General features: G+C 54.9%; 3 non-coding genes across 3 annotated transcripts in view; all 3 read left to right on the top strand.

Annotated features, from left to right (window-relative positions):
* Window positions 1-3,449: 3,449 nt before the first annotated feature.
* Window positions 3,450-5,342, top strand: LOC126320248 (small subunit ribosomal RNA). The gene has a single exon (XR_007557985.1). It is a non-coding gene; the product is annotated as a small subunit ribosomal RNA (ribosomal RNA).
* A 365-nt stretch (window positions 5,343-5,707) lies between these two features.
* LOC126320227 (5.8S ribosomal RNA) lies at window positions 5,708-5,862 on the top strand. Its single transcript, XR_007557964.1, has one exon. It is a non-coding gene; the product is annotated as a 5.8S ribosomal RNA (ribosomal RNA).
* Window positions 5,863-6,050: 188 nt separating this feature from the next.
* Window positions 6,051-7,500, top strand: part of LOC126320180 (large subunit ribosomal RNA) — a 4,222-nt gene continuing 2,772 nt past the window's right edge. The window contains exon 1 of the ribosomal RNA XR_007557925.1: window positions 6,051-7,500. This exon is cut by the window's right edge and continues 2,772 nt beyond it. This is a non-coding gene — a ribosomal RNA (large subunit ribosomal RNA).

The following is a 7,500-nucleotide window of genomic DNA, read 5'->3' as shown; positions in this document are numbered from 1 at the left end:
AATAGTTCGGTCGTCTCACGGCACTGCTTAGTAAATGATGCAAGGCCACATATAGATGATTTATGCGAATGTCCCTATACGTGCTGTAAGACTGGGCACACAACGTGAATCGCACGTCAGCCAGACACTCGAACATGCACCACTCTCGGCCTGCAACGGAGACACACAATACGTAAACATCTGGAATGCGACAATGTCGAGTGCATCCTCTCTGCGACATTGCACCGTCGACACTATGATAACCAGAGCAGTAGGTCCACCTATAAAAGCACAATACCCCACTCCTCCGACAACTACCATTGCTCAGATAAACCAACACACATCCTACACAGAGGGGCACCAAATATCACCCCCCGCCCTCGTGTTATACCACATGAAAAATTGCAGAAGTGAGAGACACAGACCCGCCAGCCTCTTGCTACAAGCATCGAACCGACGTGACGTATCTGACGGTGACTCAGGCATCCGCGTACTGCCACCACTATCCACCCCCCCCCCCCTCTCTCTCTCTTCCCCCTTTCCCACAATACCAAATTTAACCAACTTTATTGCTTAACCTAACTGTGGCTGTACCAGATTATCGCTTAACCTAACTGTGGCTGTACCAGATTATCGCTTAACCTAACTGTGGCTGTACCAGATTATCGCTTAACCTAACTGTGGCTGTACCAGATTATCGCTTAACCTAACTGTGGCTGTACCAGATTATCGCTTAACCTAACTGTGGCTGTACCAGATTATCGCTTAACCTAACTGTGGCTGTACCAGATTATCGCTTAACCTAACTGTGGCTGTACCAGATTATCGCTTAACCTAACTGTGGCTGTACCAGATCATCGCTTAACCTAACTGTGGCTGTACCAGATCATCGCTTAACCTAACTGTGGCTGTACCAGATTATCGCTTAACCTAACTCAATTTGTCCCTTAACCTAACTCAATTTGTCCCTTAACCTAACTCAAGTTGTCCCTTAACCTAACTCAAGTTGTCCCTTAACCTAACTCAAGTTGTCCCTTAACCTAACTCAAGTTGTCCCTTAACCTAACTCAAGTTGTCCCTTAACCTAACTCAAGTTGTCCCTTAACCTAACTCAAGTTGTCCCTTAACCTAACTCAAGTTGTCCCTTAACCTAACTCAAGTTGTCCCTTAACCTAACTCAAGTTGTCCCTTAACCTAACTCAAGTTGTCCCTTAACCTAACTCAAGTTGTCCCTTAACCTAACTCAAGTTGTCCCTTAACCTAACTCAAGTTGTCCCTTAACCTAACTCAAGTTGTCCCTTAACCTAACTCAAGTTGTCCCTTAACCTAACTCAAGTTGTCCCTTAACCTAACTCAAGTTGTCCCTTAACCTAACTCAAGTTGTCCCTTAACCTAACTCAAGTTGTCCCTTAACCTAACCCACGTTGTCCCTTAACCTAACCCACGTTGTCCCTTAACCTAACCCACGTTGTCCCTTAACCTAACCCACGTTGTCCCTTAACCTAACCCACGTTGTCCCTTAACCTAACCCACGTTGTCCCTTAACCTAACCCACGTTGTCCCTTAACCTAACCCACGTTGTCCCTTAACCTAACCCACGTTGTCCCTTAACCTAACCCACGTTGTCCCTTAACCTAACCCACGTTGTCCCTTTGCCTAACATAGTTCACTGCTCGGAATCTCTGGTGTCGTTGTTATCCTCATGTAGATGTCTTGCGAGTGTTGCTTACTTTCCACATATTCCCGCTATCCACTGTCAATTGTACTGCAATAGGACTATATCGGCCCCCCCCCCCCTCTGTCCCCCTCTTTGTGTCTCTGTCCTCTCAAGCTGGTCGGTCTGGCGTGTGAGTGTTAAATGAGCCTCGCAGCTGTTCAGTTGCATTCAGATGTCGACGCCCTCAGTGTACGTCGTGGTATGGTCTGTGTCCATTGTCCGCTGATGTCGTACGCGTAACCCACACGCTGTACCGATCATCGGTAGTTACGTACAGAGTGAAGTAGTGTGATACGTGTGACTGTACGCTGGCTGTGCCCAACGGTGTCGAATCTCAATTTCCATATGTTGTGCTCGATGCTACTTGTCTCGTCTCCCAATAACAGCTAGGTTGCACTGTGGTACGCCGTAGAGGCGTGTGGGAGGAACGTACGAACGCATTGTATGTCACCCTGGGTCGCTGGGGGTGGTGGTGCGGTGAGTCAGGTCAGGTCAGGTCAGGTCAGGTCAGCGTGAGCCGTCTGATGTAGTGACGCGTGTATTCCGACTTTGTCGTATTGCCTCACACAAAGTGCTACCCTGGTGGACCGCGTTCCATATCTGGGACATGCCGCAGATGCCGGTTGACAGTGGATCGCGGAAGGGACATCGCATACTTGCGCGGGCCACCTTCCACGTGTTCTCTTCTGCACATGTCGCAGTGTGTATGTGGTCTGATGTAGCGTGTCGTGACACATGACATCCTGGCATGCAAGAATTGTTGAATTCGCAAATGTAGGTGGACATCTACGTTTACTGCCCAAGATACGCAAATGAACTGGAAATCCGTTGTTGAGCGGTTGTTCACGCTGGAGGTGAATCTGTGATGGCGACGATCGGTACAGCTATTAACCGGTTGTTTCAGCGGTACCCGCCACATCCACACACGTGACTAGGCCCATGTGGGTATGAAGCGATACGCGGCGGTGGCTTGGTGGGACTGTTCCCGGCCGGTGAAGGGGGGCCGCCCGGCGTGTTGGCCGCGCGCTGCGTGGGCGCACGCGCAACAGCCGGCTGGTGGGGGGCGCCGAGTGGCAGGAGCGCCAGCCGACGGGCCCGGCAGGCGGCGCAGCTACGCTGCGGCGCACCCTGCACGCGGCGCCTGGCGGCCAAAGTTGGTTCAGCCGAGCCCGGTGCGAAGCGCGGTGGACATCTGCAGTGTGCTGGTCTGATTGAGGACTGTGTGCGTTGAGGATGCGCCGCCGCCTGGCACTCGGCGCCGCGACGCCGTCTGCTGCTCGGTCGCCCCAGCGGTTCTCGCAGGTGGTTTGTATCGCAGTTGTGCGGACGTGTTGGCGCGTGCGCTGTGCTGGGAGAGTTCGCTTCTGCACCCAAGTGGGGCTTTGCCCTTGTGTGGCGCTGGCGTTGGAGCTGCCGGTCACCATAGGTGGCGCGTGTTGTCTCCCGCCGGCAATGCCACGACAGCACGCTCCCGGGCCTCTGTCGGCAGCGGCAAGCTCAGTTGGGAGCAAGGGTGTTCGCACTAAAACCGTCTACTCGCCTAACTCCGGGCGATTGCGCCTCTCTCGAAACCGACCAAGTACCTAGGACGGCGCTGCGCGCCGCCGGGACCTGAGAGGGTTTCGAGGTGTATCGTGCAGGGGAGCTCGGCCTCCTCCTGTTTGCAGAATAATTGAGCGGACGCTTGCGTGTTCGCGCGGGCCCCCGGGACACACTCCCGGGCGGCCGGCTGCTCAGCTCTAGTTGACGCAGCTCCCTGGTTGATCCTGCCAGTAGTCATATGCTTGTCTCAAAGATTAAGCCATGCATGTCTCAGTACAAGCCGCATTAAGGTGAAACCGCGAATGGCTCATTAAATCAGTTATGGTTCCTTAGATCGTACCCACGTTACTTGGATAACTGTGGTAATTCTAGAGCTAATACATGCAAACAGAGTCCCGACCAGAGATGGAAGGGACGCTTTTATTAGATCAAAACCAATCGGATTGGCTTGTCTGGTCCGTTTGCCTTGGTGACTCTGAATAACTTTGGGCTGATCGCACGGTCCTCGTACCGGCGACGCATCTTTCAAATGTCTGCCTTATCAACTGTCGATGGTAGGTTCTGCGCCTACCATGGTTGTAACGGGTAACGGGGAATCAGGGTTCGATTCCGGAGAGGGAGCCTGAGAAACGGCTACCACATCCAAGGAAGGCAGCAGGCGCGCAAATTACCCACTCCCGGCACGGGGAGGTAGTGACGAAAAATAACGATACGGGACTCATCCGAGGCCCCGTAATCGGAATGAGTACACTTTAAATCCTTTAACGAGTATCTATTGGAGGGCAAGTCTGGTGCCAGCAGCCGCGGTAATTCCAGCTCCAATAGCGTATATTAAAGTTGTTGCGGTTAAAAAGCTCGTAGTTGGATTTGTGTCCCACGCTGTTGGTTCACCGCCCGTCGGTGTTTAACTGGCATGTATCGTGGGACGTCCTGCCGGTGGGGCGAGCCGAAGGGGTGCTTTCGCGTCCCGAGGCGGACCCCGTTTAAATCCTACCAGGGTGCTCTTTGTTGAGTGTCCCGGTGGGCCGGCACGTTTACTTTGAACAAATTAGAGTGCTTAAAGCAGGCAAGCCCGCCTGAATACTGTGTGCATGGAATAATGGAATAGGACCTCGGTTCTATTTTGTTGGTTTTCGGAACCCGAGGTAATGATTAATAGGGACAGGCGGGGGCATTCGTATTGCGACGTTAGAGGTGAAATTCTTGGATCGTCGCAAGACGAACAGAAGCGAAAGCATTTGCCAAGTATGTTTTCATTAATCAAGAACGAAAGTTAGAGGTTCGAAGGCGATCAGATACCGCCCTAGTTCTAACCATAAACGATGCCAGCCAGCGATCCGCCGCAGTTCCTCCGATGACTCGGCGGGCAGCCTCCGGGAAACCAAAGCTTTTGGGTTCCGGGGGAAGTATGGTTGCAAAGCTGAAACTTAAAGGAATTGACGGAAGGGCACCACCAGGAGTGGAGCCTGCGGCTTAATTTGACTCAACACGGGAAACCTCACCAGGCCCGGACACCGGAAGGATTGACAGATTGATAGCTCTTTCTTGATTCGGTGGGTGGTGGTGCATGGCCGTTCTTAGTTGGTGGAGCGATTTGTCTGGTTAATTCCGATAACGAACGAGACTCTAGCCTGCTAACTAGTCGCGTGACATCCTTCGTGCTGTCAGCGATTACTTTTCTTCTTAGAGGGACAGGCGGCTTCTAGCCGCACGAGATTGAGCAATAACAGGTCTGTGATGCCCTTAGATGTTCTGGGCCGCACGCGCGCTACACTGAAGGAATCAGCGTGTCTTCCTAGGCCGAAAGGTCGGGGTAACCCGCTGAACCTCCTTCGTGCTAGGGATTGGGGCTTGCAATTGTTCCCCATGAACGAGGAATTCCCAGTAAGCGCGAGTCATAAGCTCGCGTTGATTACGTCCCTGCCCTTTGTACACACCGCCCGTCGCTACTACCGATTGAATGATTTAGTGAGGTCTTCGGACTGGTACGCGGCATCGACTCTGTCGTTGCCGATGCTACCGGAAAGATGACCAAACTTGATCATTTAGAGGAAGTAAAAGTCGTAACAAGGTTTCCGTAGGTGAACCTGCGGAAGGATCATTACCGACTAGACTGCATGTCTTTCGATGTGCGTGTCGTGTCGCGCAACACGCTACCTGTACGGCAGTGGCCGTGCGCCGCGTGCGGAACCACGCGTGCCTCTCAAAACTAGCGGAAGTGTTGTTGTTGTTGTGTGGTACGAGCGCTGAAGCTCTGGAGCGGCTGGCCTGCGGTACCTGGCGCCTGGCGCCGGTTTTGAATGACGTTCGCCCGAGTGCCTGTCCGCTCCGGTGTGGAGCCGTACGACGCCCATCGGCTGTGAGGCCGTTGGACACAAAAAAAATAGTGGAACAGGGGCCGTCAGACGCCTCAGTCCCGCAAATGCTACTGTCTTGAAAGAGACAGTGGGAGACTGAAAAGGAAAAGATCACCCAGGACGGTGGATCACTCGGCTCGTGGGTCGATGAAGAACGCAGCAAATTGCGCGTCGACATGTGAACTGCAGGACACATGAACATCGACGTTTCGAACGCACATTGCGGTCCATGGATTCCGTTCCCGGGCCACGTCTGGCTGAGGGTCGGCTACGTATACTGAAGCGCGCGGCGTTTGTCCCGCTTCGGAGACGTGGGAGTGTCGTGGTCGCCTGTGTGGCCGGCCGCGTCTCCTTAAACGTGCGATGCGCGCCCGTCGCCTGGCGGTTCGCATACCGGTACTTTCTCGGTAGCGTGCACAGCCGGCTGGCGGTGTGGCGTGCGACACCTCGTACAACGACCTCAGAGCAGGCGAGACTACCCGCTGAATTTAAGCATATTACTAAGCGGAGGAAAAGAAACTAACAAGGATTCCCCCAGTAGCGGCGAGCGAACAGGGAAGAGTCCAGCACCGAACCCCACAGGCTGCCGCCTGTCGTGGCATGTGGTGTTTGGGAGGGTCCACTACCCCGACGCCTCGCGCCGAGCCCAAGTCCAACTTGAATGAGGCCACGGCCCGTAGAGGGTGCCAGGCCCGTAGCGGCCGGTGCGAGCGTCGGCGGGACCTCTCCTTCGAGTCGGGTTGCTTGAGAGTGCAGCTCCAAGTGGGTGGTAAACTCCATCTGAGACTAAATATGACCACGAGACCGATAGCGAACAAGTACCGTGAGGGAAAGTTGAAAAGAACTTTGAAGAGAGAGTTCAAAAGTACGTGAAACCGTTCTGGGGTAAACGTGAGAAGTCCGAAAGGTCGAACGGGTGAGATTCACGCCCATCCGGCCACTGGCCCCCGCCCTCGGCAGATGGGGCCGGCCGCCCGCGCGGAGCAATCCGCGGCGGGGTCGTGTCCGGTTGCCTTTCCACTCGCCGCGGGGTGGGGCCGTTCCGGTGTGCGGTGGGCCGCACTTCTCCCCTAGTAGGACGTCGCGACCCGCTGGGTGCCGGCCTACGGCCCGGGTGCGCAGCCTGTCCTTCCGCGGGCCTCGGTTCGCGTCTGTTGGGCAGAGCCCCGGTGTCCTGGCTGGCTGCTCGGCGGTATATCTGGAGGAGTCGATTCGCCCCTTTGGGCGCTCGGGCTCCCGGCAAGCGCGCGCGGTTCTTCCCGGATGACGGACCTACCTGGCCCGGCCCCGGACCCGCGCCGCTGTTGGCTCGGGATGCTCTCGGGCGGAATAATCGCTCCCGTCAGCGGCGCTTCAGCTTTGGACAATTTCACGACCCGTCTTGAAACACGGACCAAGGAGTCTAACATGTGCGCGAGTCATTGGGCTGTACGAAACCTAAAGGCGTAATGAAAGTGAAGGTCTCGCCTTGCGCGGGCCGAGGGAGGATGGGGCTTCCCCGCCCTTCACGGGGCGGCGGCCTCCGCACTCCCGGGGCGTCTCGTCCTCATTGCGAGGTGAGGCGCACCTAGAGCGTACACGTTGGGACCCGAAAGATGGTGAACTATGCCTGGCCAGGACGAAGTCAGGGGAAACCCTGATGGAGGTCCGTAGCGATTCTGACGTGCAAATCGATCGTCGGAGCTGGGTATAGGGGCGAAAGACTAATCGAACCATCTAGTAGCTGGTTCCCTCCGAAGTTTCCCTCAGGATAGCTGGTGCTCGTACGAGTCTCATCCGGTAAAGCGAATGATTAGAGGCCTTGGGGCCGAAACGACCTCAACCTATTCTCAAACTTTAAATGGGTGAGATCTCCGGCTTGCTTGATATGCTGAAGCCGCGAGCAAACGACTCGGATCGGAGTGC

Source organism: Schistocerca gregaria, unplaced genomic scaffold, assembly GCF_023897955.1.
Source record: "Schistocerca gregaria isolate iqSchGreg1 unplaced genomic scaffold, iqSchGreg1.2 ptg000705l, whole genome shotgun sequence".
Lineage (NCBI taxonomy): Eukaryota > Metazoa > Arthropoda > Insecta > Orthoptera > Acrididae > Schistocerca > Schistocerca gregaria.
The sequence above is the reverse complement of the archived record's forward strand: the minus strand, read 5'-3'. Positions and strand labels throughout refer to the sequence as shown.